Source organism: Tachypleus tridentatus, chromosome 8 (genome assembly GCF_004210375.1).
Source record: "Tachypleus tridentatus isolate NWPU-2018 chromosome 8, ASM421037v1, whole genome shotgun sequence".
Lineage (NCBI taxonomy): Eukaryota > Metazoa > Arthropoda > Merostomata > Xiphosura > Limulidae > Tachypleus > Tachypleus tridentatus.
Window position 1 is genome coordinate 7,191,926 of NC_134832.1, and position 19,757 is coordinate 7,211,682.

General features: G+C 33.5%; 1 long non-coding RNA gene across 1 annotated transcript; it reads right to left on the bottom strand.

Annotated features, from left to right (window-relative positions):
• Positions 1-9,643: 9,643 nt before the first annotated feature.
• On the bottom strand, positions 9,644-16,792 carry LOC143224093 (uncharacterized). Its single transcript, XR_013013204.1, has 3 exons — positions 16,656-16,792; positions 14,413-14,484; positions 9,644-10,445 (listed from the first exon to the last, which is right to left on the bottom strand). It is a non-coding gene; the product is annotated as an uncharacterized LOC143224093 (long non-coding RNA).
• Positions 16,793-19,757: the final 2,965 nt, after the last annotated feature.

Here is a 19,757-nt window from a genome sequence, read left to right on the forward strand (position 1 = left end):
TCAAATAAATGGATGTGAAGCCAAGTATCTGCTTTTTCTGTGGTAGCTGAATTCTGTAATCTGTGATAATTATACACTCAGTAATAATTATACAGACAGTAATGACTATTGTGCACTGCATGCCCAGTCAAGATCTAAGTTTTTTGGTGTTTTTTTTCTACTGTCACAAACTGATATCTGCATCTCAAAAGAAGACATCTTCTTGAGGATGAATGAAAGCTGCCTCAAACGTAGAAGCCATTTGTGTTTCATAGATGCAGAACTTATCTCTTACTTTCTTATGGCTTTACTGGCTGCATATAAAGCAAGGAAGATTTGCTGATATATTAATTATTATATTTTTTATGGACATACCTACACAAGGTATGAGTATATATATATATATTTTAATTTGTTATAACTAAAAACAGGCTGAAACAAAAATAAATTTAAAAAAAGGAAAAAAAAGCTGAACTAATTAAAAGGATCCCAGAGGACAAGCTATAATGTGAGATATAAAATGTATCCTAGGTTTTGGAAGTGACTGAAGAAGTAGGACCCACATTTTAATGGAGATACACCGTCTGTCACTCTTAACCTCCATTTGCCAGTTTCACTTAAAGAAATAAAATAACTTAAAGGGATAGCAATAGAAATAATAGATATAGAAAACTACACCCATTTTATTTTATTATTTCCTTTACCTCTAGTTTTTCTATTTTTATGAAAAAGTTATCTATAAAGAAAAAAATTAGCAATACAGTAATTATTACTCAAATTGAAAGCAGTAGAGTTATTAAAATCTTGGTTTAATCCAAAATGATATAACATTCTTAGTTTCAAAATGTAGAAACTCTCGTTGAAGTCTGTTGGTGTCTTCATTAACAGTTTCTAATATAGTTATCTCAACAGAGGTAAAAGTGTGAATCCTAAAATGTTTTAATTCTATGGAATTTCTAATTTTTTTTTAACTTGAGAACTATGGAAATTTATATGTATATGCAATGGGTTTCAAGTTTGACCCACATATTATATTTAGTACATGGTAAGAGATAAATTACACTTTTTAATTGTGTAAGTAATAGGGTGAAAAGTATTTAAAACAGGATATGTGATATATCTTTTGCTATTACATTTTATAACATTTGCAGCAATATAATTTCAATCTTAAAAGTAGAAGACAAAAATAGTTACCTTTGAGTTTGGTGTGCAAATATAACGATTCAACAGAAAAAGCCTTAAAACATGAAACTATAGTCAATAAAATAACAGTAACTGGTCATTAAAATAATACACAGTAAATAAAATACTATACAATCAACTGAGCAGTTCAATAATATTTATTTATTAAATACTGTGTGTGTTTGTGTTTTTCTTATAGCAAAGCCACATCGGGCTATCTGCTGAGCCAACCGAGAGGAATCGAACCCCTGATTTTAGCGTTGTAATATTAAATACTACAGGAGCAAACTCACACATATGAGAAACACAATAATTATTTTGGTAGGGGTATCAAATTGTTTTAATTACATTAAACTTAATTTTATTTGTTACCAAGACGTTGAAAACATCTTTAGTGGATTGTTTAACCTCGAAAACATTATGATACACACGAAAATTACCTTTGTACCATACAGGAAAATATACCATTTGCCAAGCAGCAATTGTCTACATGCTGAAAGGAAGCACCCTTCCACGTTTCGTCAACCAAACAGTCAATCCTACCGAATCTATACTATCTTTTCACACGTTTATTTTTAAGTACACATAGTAACTTAGTCAGTTTCGACTTTTCTAAAGGAGTCGATGCCAGGATTTGGGTTATACCAGAATGAAATGTAATTTTTCCCCTAAGCATCCTATCCACATCAAGTACGGTAATAAAAAAGTCAACATCTTTTCAAGTGAGAAGTTAAATCAGACTTTTTGTACCTAGTGTCAATATTTTACCAAAACATTTATGAGCAAGACATACTACTTAAAAAAAAAACACTCAAAGTATCTTTCTAATTTACAAGGATTTGATCAACAAGCAATAAGTTATCAAGTCGAAAATTAAAGATTTTAGGCCTCAAATCATCCTGAAGGGAAAAATGAGTAAAACATATGGAAAAGTGGGAGACAAAAGTGAAACACAGAAGTGTAGTAGTTAACTTTTTCCTTTATATTCAGTACATCCACATCTTAATGTTTAATATGTCATCCGATTGAATATTAATTCGATGAGAAAGGGGCTGTAGATATCAAATAACGTTTTTTTCACTAAACCATTAAACAGCTTGACGAACAATTTATAAAAAAGGATATTACATTTTGTTTAAAGAACATATGTGAACAACTGAAAAAGCTCCAACCACATTTAAGATTTTTTTGCTATTGTGTCACATGGACGTCGAAAGCATCAATCCTTGTCTGCAGATGTTAACGAAATATTGAAAATGATAGAATATTTCAACCTTGTAACTATGGGTTTCAATTTATGTAGAACGAGGAGAAGGAAACAATTACAAATTGTTCAGAATATATGTATATACAATCATTTATATATATATATATATATACACACACACACATACAAAATTATTCATCTTACCTGGGATTAAAACATTTTAAAAATAAATTCCGATGCTCTAAATGTAGAATTTTAAGACAAGTACAAAAGAAACAGAACAGTTTCTTACTATAGAATGTACATTGAACATTCTAACCTTTGAATATAAAGTTCTTACATGTATTTCATATATTGTAAGCAACATTTTCAATTTTATAATATTGTTTACCAGAAGGAGCTGCTAACCATGCTGATGGCTCTAGATCTGAAATTATCATAAGTTTAAAAGTAGTCCAAGAATACCCGTAGGGTTTGCGGTAATATAATAATCTAGGTATTTCACGGAATTTCGAGAAAGGAGAGCACCTTGTAAGAATGAGTAATAAGTGTGTGAAAAATTAGTTAAGTGTTTGGTGACTGATTTTTCGAAACTAATGTTAGTGGTCAGTTATTCTGTTTATTCACTTGATCGATTAGCTATAGAATTCCTTAAGGACATTTAATTTATTTATGAATAAGATATACTATTACTAAGAAGCTTTATTTTGAAACGATGGATTTTAACTTAGGCTTACTGTTTGTTTCCAATTAACGGTATCATGTAACAATTATGGCCAGGTGGGTTAAGGTGTTCGACTCGTAGTCCGAGGGTCGTGGGTTCGAATCCCCGTCGCACCAAACATGCTCACCCTTTTAACCGTTGGGGCGTTTTAAAGTGACTGTCAATCCCACTATTCGTTGGTAAAAGGGTAGTCCAAGAGTTGGTGGTGGGTGATGATGACTGATTGCCTTCCCTCTAACCTTATACTGCTAAATTAGGAACGGCTAGGGCAGATAGCCCTTGTGTAGTTTTGCACGAAATTAAAAAAATAACAACACTCCAATTTTTAGAAACCGGGTTTTGATCCTCGTGGTGGGCAGAGCATAGGTAGTCCCTTGTGTAGCTTGGTGCTTAATTCCAAACAAACAATCATGTAACAAATGTTTTACAAGAAATAAATTAATTCGCTATCTTATGTGAAAAACACACAGTAACTAATACCACAAGATATAGAAAAATGATGTAAAAACGTTAAATACATGTCTATAATATTTTTTAATGATTTCTTGCAACGTTTTTCACAGGAGTTCTTCGTCAGACTGTATAAATTGTGTTATATGGATAAAGCTTAGACAAAATTCTTCAAGGGTTAGAATACATAGAGATTATAAATTAAGTACGTATTGCATGGAGCACGTTAAAGAAGATATTGTCATATTTGTTTGTTTTTTGAATGTCGCGCAAAGCTACACAAGAACTATCTGCATTAGCCGCCCATGATTTAGCAGTGTAAGGCTAGAGTGAAGGCAGCTAGTCATCACCATCCACCGACAGCTCTTGTGCTAATCTTTTAGAAACGAATAGTGGAATTGACCGACACATTATAATGCTCTCATGGCTGAAAGAGCGAGCATGTTTAGTATGACGAGGTTTCGAACCGCGACCCTCAGATTATGAGTCGTGCGCCCTAACGACTGAACCAATATTATTAGAAGGAACATTGATGAGGCATTTGTATAAACAATTTAAAAATGAAAACCAAGTATTAAAGTGAAAACATTGGATTTTAGAAATTAAAAAACACAAAAAGTAATACACATAAATTTGAAAAATGAAAAATGATAATAATAATCAGGGAAATATGGGCCTGGCATGGCCAAGCGCGTAAGGCGTGCGACTCGTACTCTGAGGGTCGCGGGTTTGCGCCCGCGTCGCGCTAAACATGCTCGCCCTCCCAGCCGTGGGGGTGTATAATGTGACGGTCAATCCCACTATTCGTTGGTAAAAGAGTAGCCCAAGAGTTGGCGGTGGGTGGTGATGACTAGCTGCCTTCCCTCTAGTCTTACACTGCTAAATTAGGGACGGCTAGCACAGATAGCCCTCGAGTAGCTTTGTGCGAAATTCCAAAACAAACAAACAAACAAACAGGGAAATATGAGTAGGGGATATGAAGTTAACATGGGTGACAAAGAGATGTTAAGGGAAGCTGTAATCACCTAAAAAACATACATTAGTGACGTGGTGCAACAGAATTTAGTTTATGTTCTAAGCTTTCACAATCATACTCATTGTGGGGGTTTAAATAATTCAATAAACAATGCACTCTGATGTACATGTGAATTGGCTTTTTAATTGAAAGGTAAAGGTAGAACTGGGTAGTGTTGATAAGTCAGTGATATAATCGCACGTGAGACAAATAGTAGTTTTGCAACCCCTGGAGGATACCTTACCTAAATTCATTAAAGATGGTACATCACTGATTAGATTTTGACTGTTATACCACACAAAGAAGTAACTTACCCGCAGACACCACACTTTGGCTAACTGACTTGGAATACCTTAGACTTTTATGGAAAAATATATCATGGGAACCAAAATGGGCCCAGTCTATGGAAATATTTATGTTGGTTATGTAGAATTAAGTAGTGTTATCACTCAATAACAATGATGGGTGATATTCTGTTTCTAAACAGTATTAACTCGAAAATGGTTGTTTAATAACATACGGTCACTCCTTCATATCTATCCCTTCTAGATCTATTACGAATGCACCCTTGATAATCAGTAGGCACTTGTAGGATAAAACATTAGTTTCAACGAACTTGGGCACATACACTATAACCTTATCTCAAGGAAATAGCCCCATCCTCAAACGCATTTGGGATGACGTTTGTAGATTCAATAAGTAAGTGCCATATTTTTACTTCATTGCATCTTAATAGGCTTTTTTCAAAATTTAAACTAATCTTATGCATTTCTCTACTTACGTGAAAAAGATTTTGAACAATATAAAACACTAATAAATTCAAGAGATGTCTCCTGTGTATAAAAAGTTAAGTGATTCATTTTCATCACTTTCACTTATAAGATCATTAATTATAAAAAGATTTGGTTTGCCAGATTGTAAATATTCTGACATATTTCAGGTAAACCTTTCATAAAACGAATGTTGGCAATATATTACATTAATGTAATATTCATCACAAGACCACATAAAACTTTTACAAATCATATCAATAAAAGTAAAGGAATTTAGTCATATATTGCCAACAAATTAAGATTTATCTCTTCCTGTTGAACATGATTCTGAAGAAGTAAAAGAATATTGAAAGTGATAGTGTAAGAGTCCAAAATAGTTACGAGGTAGGTCAATTTGTTCGATCTGATAGCAAGAAGCTTTAATAATCAAGACACGTTTTGACTTAACTTGGTTTTCCTTATAGGTAAATTTCAGGCTCTTAGTTATATAATATTGTTGCTTACACTGAAATGAGAGTGAATTTATGAAAACAAACTGCACACAAACAGTCATTAATATATAACTTCAGATGGCATTAATATTAAAATCAAGTATGTATTCACAGTGTAAAATTAATTTTAATATTTTTGTTTACATTCTTTTTATCACTGCCATTTCTACATCATTTATATTTACAAAATTTTAAAACTGTTTGTGATGTTAATACTTTGGAATCTTGACACTAATTCAGCAAAGTATTCAGAAGTATCTTCAAAACATCCGTAGAATGATTGTCTATTTGAATTAAATAAATGATTCAGCCCACGTAAACAGCCCATAGTTCCTGAGGTTGGGTGTGTAACAGAGTTTTTTGTATAACTGAGAGGTTCATTTTATTACCTAAATGCATTAACATTACATTTGGCAGGGTTCATATTGGACTTTTACCTTAAAATACCCTTTTTTCTTTTTTTGTAGAATTCTTTTAGTGAGGAGGATCAATCTTTGAGCATTGTTTGTTTTCTTAGTTATGGTTATGTTGGCTAATCTGATTAGCTTCTTGGCATTGTATTTCTCATGCTGAGTACTAGTGTAAGCGTTTGCTTAGAAGTTTTTGTTTCCTGAGATAACATATAAAGAGGAAGATAATTTATTTATGGACATTTTCTAATTTCTTATCGAAACTTGTTGTACTTCAAAAAGGAATTATAAAAATGTTTAATTTATGAATTAAAAGTTTAAATAGTGTTAAAAAGATTAATGGCTTTTAAAAAACTAAAAACATTTGTAAGGTGGACAGTGTCACCATCGTCGATGACACTGTCCAATGCCATGGGACAAAATATGTCTAAAATGGTGCCGTCGCTGAGAGTCGTAATGACGGCAAGACATAAAATGTGGCTTATTGTGACTTGATTGTCACACAGACGACACATTGGTACATCAACCCCAGATAAAGGAAAACAATGAGTTAAAAACTGTGACAAATGCATAGTCTAAAGAGGACAACTTTCTCTTTCCGATTCTTATGGAAACAAGACGCCCAAGGTCCAGCAAAGGGTTTTATTTGGAAAAGCTTGTTTTCATGTTGCTCAATCCAAGCCGACTGCTAACTGGCATGGAGTCGAGCCTTGAATTCAGGACCATAGTCCATGTATGGAACAGGCACAGCAGTGATAGTGCCAGAACTGATAGATTTAGCTGCAGTGTCAGCGAGCTCCTTTCCACGAATACCAACATGGCCTGGTATCCAAAATAACTGGATAGAAGTAGATGTTAAAGAAAAATGGGCCATTCAGTTTTGAATATAGGCGAGAATTGGGTGATAACTGATGTGAAGCGATTCAAGGGCTAACAGAGAGCTAAGTGAATTGGTATAAATAGTACAGTTCGTGTACTGCAAGCTTGTGTGTGATTCAGGGCAAGAGAAATGGCGTACAATTCGGCAGTGAACAGAAGAACTGTAGAGGTGATTCTGTATGCAACAACCAAATCATGGTAAACCATCTGTATAAATGGGAATGGAAGGATGGTTCGGAAGATATTCGGCAAATAGAAGGTGGTATTTCCAATTGGGAATATCTGTCTTCTTCAGATGACTCAAAGAAAGATACCATACCTCCACGTTGTATCACAAGCTTTCTCAAGGTAAAAAAAATACAGAAACAAGATGTTGTTGTTTGAGAAAGATTTCTCCGATTGATGTTTCAAGTTGAATCAGGTGGTCCATGATAAAGCACTGTCTTCAGAACTTACACTGAGTGGGTAGGAGAGAGATGACACACCATCTTGAAATGAATATCATCAGGTACTGCCAGATCAATGAAGAGCAAGTTTAAGTTACACCAGTATAATGGGGTGATTATAGTCATGGAGGCGATCAGCCTGAAAGGAAAGAGGCAGTCGTTCTGCCCATGTTTTGATGGCTAAGAAGATAAGGGATGAAGCAGAAGGGCTAGATGCATGAGAAAAGCTTTTGCCGAGAGTAGTGACGATGCTCTAGCTATCAGAGAACAAGATTGAAGAGGGGCAGAAGGATACAGGCCACTAACCTTTCGAATTTTGTTTCACATGACTTTGGAACCGGTGGTAGAAGAAATGCTAGAGGTGTATTTAATCCAAGATTCCTTCTGGCTTTGACGTCTGACTTGCCGAGTGTGTGCACTGGTCTGCTGAAATGCAATGTGGTATAAAAATGTGGGATATCTATGAAAGGTATACCAAGCCCTTTCTTGAGCTTTTCTTGTTATGTGACAGGCAGGATTTGTCAAGGACGAGGATACTGTGGGAAACAGTACAATACAGTTAGTTACTGCTGTCACACAATCATCTATTGATAGCTTACACATGATCACAGGATCAAGTTCTGAGAGAGTGGTGAAAGAAGGCCAGTTAGCCTGGTCCAACTTCCATCGAGGCACGCGGATCGCATGGTATCGACCATGGCCAGTCTCTCTCATAATGACAGGAAAATGATCACTGCCCCATAGATTACCAACGACTCTCCAAGAAAATAAGTGAAAAGCGAAGGGGAGCAGATAGAAAGATCTACAGCAGTAAAGATTGACTAGGTGCATGAAAATAAGCATAAAAACCAGTACTGAAGAGAGACAGGTTGTGGTCCAAGAGCATATCCTCTATAACACGACCCTTCCCATCAATATTAAAACCACCCCAAAGGGGATTATGTCCATTAAAATTCCACAGTAGTAAAAAGGGGGATGGTAACTGCTCAATGATGGCATCAAAGTCTGACTGATTATAGATCTCTCAAGTAAGCAGGTATAGAGAACAAGTAGTGATGGTACCACCCAAGGAAACACGGATGGCTACAGCCTCCAAGGATTTATTAAGTGACAAAGATAAGGTTGGCGCACGCTGATCAACCAGCAATGCCACCCCACCATGCACTCGTCCATCACATGGCCTGTCGTTTCTGTGCAAGGAAAATTGCTGGATGGTGTCTGTATCAGCAGGCTTCTCCTGTAAGGAGAGGCACACGGTAGAGTAAGAATCAATCAAATCCTTAATGTCATCTAAATTTGATCGTAAACCTCGACAGTTCCACTGGATCAGAGTGTCCATTGTTATTTATGTAAAGGATAATGTGGGGGAAATTTTCTGTTTCAAACCACGCTTTTCTTTACTGGATGAAGATCTCTCAACCTTCATGGATTCTACCCTGGGTCAGGTAGGCAGGTTTCTGTCAGTGGACAAAGATTCCAATGACTGAGGACTGAATGAATGGTCGATTTACTTTGTGGGCCTGCAGAAGAGGATGGATCCAAGGAAGCATTTGAACCTAAATGAAGTGAAACTGGGCAGTCACTGGAAGAAGCGGTAGGGACAGATATGGAAGTAAGCATAGATTCATCACCTTTTTTAATTATGGAGGGTACAAGATTCTTAGAATGTTTGGCAAACCACTCTGTTGGAGTCACGGAAAGATCTTTTTGCACTTCTACTGTGGTAGTGGAATGGAGTGCAGCAACATATGTCTGAGATGGAGTTGGGGACAATAATTTCCGAGCCTCTGAGTAGGTGATATTATTAAACTATAAACTGTAATGGGTTTACTATTATATATTTATTTATTATCGACGTTCATATAAGATAAATTTATATTTAGAAATATATATGGTAAAATCACAAGTAGTAACAGTGTTATCTATTTTTAGAAAAATTAAATTAGTTAAAAATTCTAAAACTGGAATATTAATAGTCCAAAAATAATAGACTAGATCATTTGATAACAGTAACTTTATTCTGCCAAATAAAACTTCAAAAATGTTACTGACTATAAAACAAACAGATTTAGCAACTGTATATAAAGAGTTTTCAGTAAATTTGAGCTTAACAGGAGTTTTTTTTTTTGCAATTTTGGAATTGCATTCAATATGACAAACTAGAATAAGAATAATTTCTCTCTATATTTCTTCTATTTTTAATGTCTTTAATTCTGGAGCTACGAAGTAAATAATGACATCATTGACTTCCCTTCCCTGAGGCAACCAACCAGCTTGAGGAGGCATCTTTTGGATGCTGAAGCGGGGCTCTTGATGCAAAACCTTCTGTTCAGAAGTCTTCAACTCAACAAATTTAGTGACTTACTTTCGTCTGAATCTTAACCTATATATAATTAAACCTGGAATAATTCTTGATGGCGAGAAACCCACTTGAAGTAAAAATGTATCTCGAAACAACTGGCATGGGTATTAAAACTTTTATCAAAACAATGCGGAGAACAATGTTTCGACTTTATTAGGTCATTTTCAGGTTAACAAAAAGAGTATATAACTGACCGTTGCCGGGCATTTGTCTTAGGGACGAAAGTGTAAACGGGTACGAGACTGTAGGGGTTGCTGCAGTATATGTTAGATTATTAATTAAAATAGGTAAGGATGTGTTCCTTTATATTCGTTTAATTTTGTTTGAGTTATTTTATAAGTAGGGTTTTTTATTTTGCGTTTGTTTATGTTTATTTTCCTACTTAGTATCTGGGTGTTTTCTATAGTTATGTTGTGTTTATTTGATTTGCAGTGTTCAAAAACATTTGAAGGTGTTTTTATTTTTTGTTCCTTGAATTTTGTTTTCATTTTTATGCTTCTTTCTCCAATCTTGAAATGCATTTAGACCTGGAATAATAATAATTAATTATTAAACTTAGATAAATACGTTTGCTACTACTCATTGGATGAAAATTAATGAACGTACAATACCAAAAAGCATTAAGCCACTTATACCCGCTGGAGGTCTACTAAGGAGCACGTATGTATATTATGATATATCTTGATCGGTTCCTAGTTTTATATATAATATATAAAAAAGATTAATTCAAAACAACTTAGTTTTTTAAAGGTATACATGTATATATATATATATATATATATAGGATTTTTAATATCTATCGTATTGGATAATCTTTCAGCAAAATATTAACCTGAACTTTGCGTTAAATACACACCACAAGAAGGTTTTAAATTTGGTTATATCTCATCTCTTGAAAAATATAGACGTTAACTGTTTGATTGGTTTCTGTAGAGAACTATTTTGGCAGATGAGACGTTCTAAGGTATCCCAAGAAAGTGCTATTGGATTGAAACCATGCAATAAACTGGTCATGAAATATCATTGAAGTCCCCTTGATATTCTTCAAATTAATGTTTTACTATCTGGACATTTTGGAACAATCTATCATCGCCTTAGAAATGTAAGATGCAAATACAACTCTGGTTCATGTACATTTTCAACAACAAGTTTAAATACACTTTAAATGTTTTTTGTTCTTCCAAAGACTTAACTGTTTCTAAGAGAACGTTTTCCACAACACTACATCGCCTTCTTCAGCTTTAACTGTTGAAGTAACATATACATGGTAGAACGTTTTATTTTATTTTTCAATATTTTTACCCTTATTGCGGCCCGGCATGGCCAAGCGTGTTAAAGCGTGCGACTCGTAATCCGAGGGTCGCAGGTTCGCATCCCCGTCGCGCCAAACATGCTCGCCCTTTCAGGCGTAGGGGCGTTATAATGTGACGGCCAATCCCACTATTCGTTGGTCAAAGAGTAGCCCAAGAGTTGGCGGTGGGTGGTGGTTTACTAGCTGCCTTCCCTCTAGTCTTACACTCCTAAATTAGGAACTGCTAATGCAGATAACCCTCGAGTAGCTTTGTGCGAAATTTCAAAACAAACAAACAAACCCTTATTGCATAAATGTGCAAAAATTCAATTCTTTGATAATAAATTGTTTATGGTATTACTTACTCTAGGAATTCTTGAATTTTGTTATTTTATCAATTTATTTGATTTTTTTTTACTGATGGTCTGATGACATATAATACATTCTGCAATATTGTTTGGATGACATGGTTGAATTTTGGTTTAAAACCTGGGAAAATATGGGAAAACGACTTGCCTTACGAAGTTTTATCAGACATTTTAGACATGTTTTACACCTATAAGCCTCCTCAATGAACTTTACCTTCGATCTGTCACTAATGAGATACTAATAAATTGCCCAACACATGGTAATCACTTTACGTGATTGCATTTTTTTCAAAGGCAGATAAATAGGATTTTTTATATATCTGTGTTTTGGTAGTTCTTAGGAAAGAGGCTAGACATTTCATAAACATTCTCCACTAAGTAAGCGGTAAATTTACTATTCTCAACGCTAAAATCCAGGGATCGATTCCTCACAGTGGATAACGTGGAGTCTGTTGTGTAGCTTAATGTAAAAAACAACAACAACAACAACAACAACAAAGACTGTATAAATCAAATATTAATTCTTAATAAGAGAAAAGTAAACTTGCTAGTTTGAATGTTGGACACTCACTCCACACGTTATCTTCATGCATTTATTATGAGTTAAGTGTATTTTATAAGCACACATAATTTCTAAAATGATTATCTTAAAGTCTAGAAAAGAAACTAAAAGTAATGCAGACTTTATGAATAATAACTGCAACAGTTGTTTCTTCTTCTGAAAGAAAATTACATAAAAGTTTATTTGAAGTTAAGCACAAAGCTACAGAATGGGATACCTGTGTTCTGCCCACCACGGATATCGAAACTAGGTTTCTAGCCTTGTAAGTCTGGAGACATACCGCTGTGCTATTTGGCGCTGCACAAAAATAATTATATATGAGTAACAGTCCGAAATTTCTAATATTAATTGTGGGATTTTTCTTATAACTTTGTTATGCACCTACAAGTCTTAGTTTTTAAATTATTTTCTGTACATTTGTCTGTGTTCATTATACAGAATCGAACACCGGATTTCAGCATTTTGAGTCAATAAACTTACTGCTGTCCCGCATGCGATTGTATTCTGTCTTTAAACAATATGACTGCCTCACACCAGTCATTATTACCAAAAAGTTGTATTAATTTTGCAGCCTTAACAATTGTATAGAATATTAAATAAAGCAGCAAAATTACGCATCCAGTTAGCGTTCGTCTGAAAGATACAACTTTCCTTTCAAAGCTAACACTAATAATTAGTCTAAGACAAAAGGTTAATAAGATTGTAATGTTAAGTATGAAAGATGTTGATATATCAACATTATCAGTTCATTTTACAATCTTAGACACTTCAATCAGATCCCCTGTAACTCTTCTTTTTCAAAGATAAAATAATTTTAAGAACATTAAAGATTTTTTTCATATGACAATTCCTCCATCCCAGGTACCATTTTAGTAACCCTCTTCCGAACCCTTTTTATCAATTCAATATCTTTCCAAGCCTGAACACAATACTCCAAATGCAGCCCAACAAGTGACCTATACAATGAAATTATAACCTCTTTAGCTTGTATTCAGTATTTATGCAGATGCAACCTAAAATCCTATTTGTCCAACCACTAGAAACAGCAATGGCTTAAGAAGCTGATCATTTGTATTCTCAAGACGGCTGGTATGAGTATTACAACTTTAATTATGTAAAGTAGAAAACAACGTTTTGACCTTCTTAGATCATCTTTATTAACCTGGAGATGACATAAGAAGTCGAGGGCCATTGGCCTTTCTAATTTTATTTAAAATTTCTACCTGCTTTTACGCCTTCTTTTGTTTTTATCTTGATTTATTTTTACCTTTTATAATCACTACGTGCCAATTGTAATTAACTGTGTTTGTGGACCTGGGATAATTTCTCAGAATCTTTACAGGATTTTTGTGTCCAGTTTAAAGCATCCAACTAGTCTATCTTATTTTTCCATTTCTCTTCAAAATAAGTTTATTTTTCTATTACTCTTGAATCGCTTTACAGTAAACCACAAGGGTATTTTTGATAAGGAGAACAGAATCAGTTAATATTAATATCAGAATAAGACCGTGAGCATGAATCAAACACTTCTGTTTAATGCTGAACTACCCTGGAACAATGCCACCTTTGTTATTCATAAAACTACAAAAACGTGCAAGAAGTATGACATATAAAGCAGTCTTGTATAACTATAGTCTAATATTGTGCACGTAATGTATTAATTTATAGTTATCACCTATTTTACATTAGTGTAAACCATTCTAATTCCCCTTACAAACGTTGAAGAGAAATAATATTTTTACTAATACCTAATAGAGAAAATTTTTATTCACCCTGCTTATCGAGATGACATATCCAGGAGAAGCTCCACTCCATATATAAATCCTTTCCAGTATAATTGTGGTTTGTCAAGAGATGACCAAAATTTCCAACATTCTATTTATATGAACATTTCAGTAGTGGGTAAATATCTTATAATCAAAATTACACGATGTAACAAAATTTTTAATTTTTTGTTCTTGGGCAGAAAGTGTTATTTCCCAATTGCTTATGCCTAAAGTAAATGGAAAAGACCATTTTTCTCTTCAAACTTTGCTTTTGTGACCTGGGTAATGAAATTTTCAAATGTATCCCTTTTTTTTTTTGGATATTGAACCACCTACTGTTTTATGCTACACATCATGCACATGATTAAACATCCAGGAAATAGAGAAGCATTTAATTGAAGAAATGGTTGAATTTAAAGTACATAGAATTAAAGCAGCATATGAAACGAATGTATATATCTTTACATCATATATATGGAATTAAAAATTGCAGGAGTAAAGATTTACCTGCACAGCATCGTTTCATTTATCTTGTCAAGAGAGGAACATGTCATTTCCTTTTGGTCATTAGGTGGATCTCTGTTAAAGAAATAACAGGTCATTAGAATTATTTGATGATGTAACACAAAAAGAATTACAATGAAAGAAAATTGTGTGTCTGCATGTTTACTCAGTACGAAAAGCCATACCTTCTACATGATGAATGATTCAGGGTATTATTGGAGTACTTTTGTTGCGTTTATCAGTAATATTGCTTAACATTTCCTTCAGACTGACATTTTAGTCTAAATTTATTGTATCTTTTTTTTTTTTTACTGTGACCTTTTGGATAATATATCTTAGTGTTTTTTTTTTTAAGTAGACCTACATATATGTTTTAACCTGATGTGTTTTATCTAAATTAAAATGCTTTGGCTTTCCTTAGTTTAACAAACACAATTTTAATTTGAAGTATCAGTGCATGAATTTATTTTCCAACATTTCAGCTTTATATCTACATTAGACAATGACAGAAGTACAGTTGTAAGTTACGATCCACGTGAAGTGCAATAGTGGAAAAGTATTCAAGGTAATTAGATGTTATACATAACTATATGAAGGAGAACATAATTAAAAGTAATTATTTTATTATATCCAAAACTGTAATCGAGGTTAACCTAATTATGTCAAATACTTAAAGCTTGTAGTACTGGGAGTTTTTAAAGCCGATTTAGTTTTTGATTATGAACAAAGTTAATATGAATTATTTGTATTTTGCTCAACATAAATATCGAAGTCCGACTTTTAGAGTTATAAGCCTGTAAACTTACTGCTAAGCTAGTGGAGAGAATTTCAAAAGTAAAGGAAGGTGGTACACAAAAAGGAACCAGCAGAGTTTGAATTTTTGTTAAACATTCAATTAAATAAGGAAAACTTTGCATTCTAATCCTGGTAAGTCTACATGCTTCAAGTATAGAATTTTTAAGATTTGTATTATTTCTAAACTCTCATGCCCTTGAACTGTTATTAATTTTCTTAATGACGTAATGGTAGACGGGACATAGTGTTCCGAAATTAGCTTCCCCACGCCTGAAGATTGCCTCACAATTATAATTGTAATTCAGCACACATTTTGGAATTTGCAACAAAAATTTACAATAAATCAGCACTTATTATATATTTCAAATTTCACGTGAATCAGAATCAGTAGTAAGCTAGCGTGAAGTAGCCATACACCTTCTACAAACACACACAATAATTACTCCAAAATTTTAGTTTTAGTATAACACAGATCCCGAGATTTATGGCACAATATCAGCACAATGTACTTGCCAAAATTTATAAACACCAGAGCCAATGGGGATTGGAGTGAAGTTAACCTCCAGAAATGTTGCTCCATAACTCTAAAATCTGGAGCACAAAATCAGCGATAAGTATGTGCTAAATTCTGTAAGGGGTGGTGTGAGATAGCATTCAATTCTGATTCGAGTCTGTTTCTACTATATATAATACAAATATGAGAAAACAATAAATCTTGATATTTATAAGTAAGAACAATATATTTAATTAAGTCTACTCGCTACTGGGAGAAATTTTGGTTTTGATCTCAATAGGTGGCTTGCACCGATCGAAGATAGTTGTAGTTATCTATTCTGCTATGAAATCATGGTCACATACAATGCAAAACATCTCTCAGTTACTAACTTGAATATTATATCGCAGTTGTTTTGCGAAACTTATTACTCTATACATATGTGTGTACAGAAAATAAATCAATTTTACATTAATTTTTAATAAGACTATTATTGATAGGAAAAATAAGAATAAAAGTGGGAACCATTTTTCTCATACCTATCTTCACTCCTAAGAATAAAGTTCTGAAAATGACCCTTCGAAATGGAATTACTTGGATCTGATTTCAATCCTCAGAAAGAATAGCCTTTCTGCAGCTTTAAGTGTTTCTACATCAATAAACAGCAATGACAATATTGTTGTAACATTGATCATTTGGTGATTAGGTTCTTTCACATAATCTGGTGAAAATGATTCAACATTTAGTTCGTGTAACGATAACAAGTTTATTTCCTCTGTTAAAATTTGTGTAACTTTGAACATTGTGTTACATGGCAGATCACTTTTAAAACTTACACTAACAGTACCACGTTGACATAAAACACTTACTCACAAGAATTATCTCAATATACACGATATTTAATTGATCCCACACTTCACTAAAAGCATAAGTACGGTAACCGATTCACACTACTTACCAGAAATAACTTCAAATATTCTTAATTGTCTTCTTAATTATCCGTTTTTGATGTATCTCATAACGGTTGCTATGGGTATTAACACTTTTATTGATAAGCGGAGAAAGAAGTTTTCACCTTCCTAGGTCACCTTCAAGTTAACAAAGAGAGAGCTTTCAACTGAGCGATGCCGGGCACATGTCTTACAGATGAGAGTATAAACGGATAACGGATTGTATGGGGCGTTGCAGCTGCATGGATGTTACGTTATTAATTAGTATAGGTATAAAGGTGTTCCTTTATACTGGTTTAATTTTGGTTTTAGTTGTTGTATAAGTGTGGCTTTTTTGATTTTGTGTTTGCTTATATTTGTTTCCTTACTTAGTATCTAGGTGTTTTCTATGGTTATGTTATGTTTATTTGATTTGTAGTTTTCAAAAACGTGTGAAGGTGTTTTTTTTTCTTTGAATCCAGTTTCCATTTTTCTGCTTGTTTCTTCAATATAGAAGTCGTGGCAGTTATTGCATTATATTATATAAATTATATTGGTGTTGTGTTTGTCAGTGTAGTTTTTAAATAATATGGACTTTAGTTTTCTACCTGGTTTTTGAATAAATTTGATGTTTGCTGGAATGTTGTGTTTTGTTATAAGTTTTTTCTAAATGTTGGTTATTTTTTCTCTGATGTCGGGAACATAAGGTTTGCAGCAATGCAAAGTTTTGTAATTTGTTGTACTTTGGGATTTATTGTTGGTGTAGGTGTGTGCGTATAATTTTTTCCATTGTTTTTGGAGAAAATTTGTTGATGCTGATAAAGCGTGGTTTTATTTGTTATTTCATCGTTAATTTTATCAGTTGAACATAGTTTTATGGTTGTGTTTGTTTGGTTTTTAATATGTTGAGTTTTTGTTTCGTTTCATATGCTGAGTCCAGGGAATGTATAATCCAGTATGGGTGATTTTTTACTGTGGATTTCTGTTTTGAATTGTGTATCGGTTCTAGTGATCTTGAGATTAAGAAATGCTATTTGGTAAGTTTTTTTCCTGTTCACAGGTGAACTTAATGTTCGGGTGTACCGAGTTAACGTGATTGAAAGAAACCTAACTATGTGTTCCGTAGATGTGAATCCAATAGTTGTATCATAAACATACATGTACCAGTATAGTGGTGGGTGTAAGGCTGAATTGATCACTTGAGGTTTAATTTGTGCCATAAAAATTTTGGCTAGAACTGGTGACATGAGGTTCCCCATACTTAGGCCATTTATTTGTAGGTAGTTTTGTTATTGAGCATAAAGTTAGTTTTGGTGGTAATGAATTTTATAAGGGTTCCTGATTGGTTGCTGGGAATATGCATCAATGGGTTAGGGTCTTGGATAAAAAGTTCTAAAGCTGTCTTGCAGGTTCCAGTGGTTGGGACTTCTGAGAACAAGGAGATGGAGATTACAAACAAATTAAACTTATAAACACAAATCCAACAAAAGTACATGAAAACTAATTAAACAAAATACTATTACAAATGAAAAAACCAACACAATCTCAGAAAACCTTTATTTTCACCTACAAAAGACCGACTCACGCACACCACAACTAAAAACCACTCCAAACCTCACATACCTGATTGTCCACTACGACCCATGATGTTGACCTTTGAATGATTTAACTATAACATAGGGGAATATATAGCATGGGAATTTTCTAAATATATAACATCAGCCGGCTCCTTTTTCAAGAACTCTTTTAAATTCAAATCTATCCTTAATCCACTAAACCATAAAGCCTTTAAAACATAAATCCACAGAAAAATCACCCATACTGGATTATACATTCCCTGAGACTCAACACATCAAACAAAACAAAAACTCAACATATTAAGAAATCAAATAAACCCAGCCAAAAACCTATGTTCATCTGATAAAATTAACGATGAAATCAACAAATAAAACAATTAATCAACATCAACAATTTTTTTTTCAAAAACAGTGGAAAAATTATACGCACACACCTAAACAAGCAATAAATCCCAAGTTACAACAAATTATATAACTTTACATTGCTGCATATCATATGTTCCCGACATCAACGAAAAAATAATCAACATTTACAAAAAAATGTTTTTTTTGTAAAAATTGTAAAAACTTACAATAAAACACAACATTTCAGTAAACATCGAATTTATTCAAAAACCAGGTACAAAACTAAAGTTCATACTATGTAAAAACTACACTGACAAACACAACACCAACATTATTTATAAAATACAATGCAATAGCTGCCATGATTTATATATTGGAGAAACAAGCAGAAAAATGAAAACTAAATTCAAAGAACAAAAACAAGAACAAAAAACCTTCATATGATTTTGAACACTGCAAGTCAAATAAACACAACATAACCCTATTTTTACAACAACTAAAACCAAAATTAAACCAGTACAAAGGAACACCTTTATACCTATACTAATTACTAACCTAACATCCAACTGCAACGCCCCTACAATCCCTACCTTTATACTCTCGTCCCTACGAAATGCGCCCAACAACGGTCGGTTGAATACTCTCTCTTTGTTAACCTGAATATGACCTAGGAAGGTCAAAACGTCGTTCTTTGTTTATCAATAAAAGTGTTAAAAACCATATCAGCCGTTCTGCGGTACACTTTTATTTCAAGGTTTCTTGTCATCAAGAATATCCGTTTTTGATATTTCACCGAAATCTTTATATGTTATGTAAAATTAAACATCTTAATTATAGATGCATGTAACAAGAAATACATGATCTCTCCCAGGAAACTGTAAAAATACGTAACATTATACCATTGATATGAATGTATAGATGATATCATTTTAAAGTGAAAATGTCTTCAGCTTTATTCACAAAAGTATAAGTAGTTACTTGATACACTACCAGAAGACGAGAAGTTTTCAAACCTAGACAACAGAGGAGGAGATAAAGAAATGAAGTCATAGTTCCTCGAAATGGAGCCATTGGTGGGGTCAAGTTGCTAGGCTGTCATAATAGAAGTGTTCTGTTAACAGAAATACGATTGATAGATGTGATATCATAGTTCGAGTGTTACTCAGAGAGCACATTGTTAGAGACACAAAGCGGCACCAGATGACACGT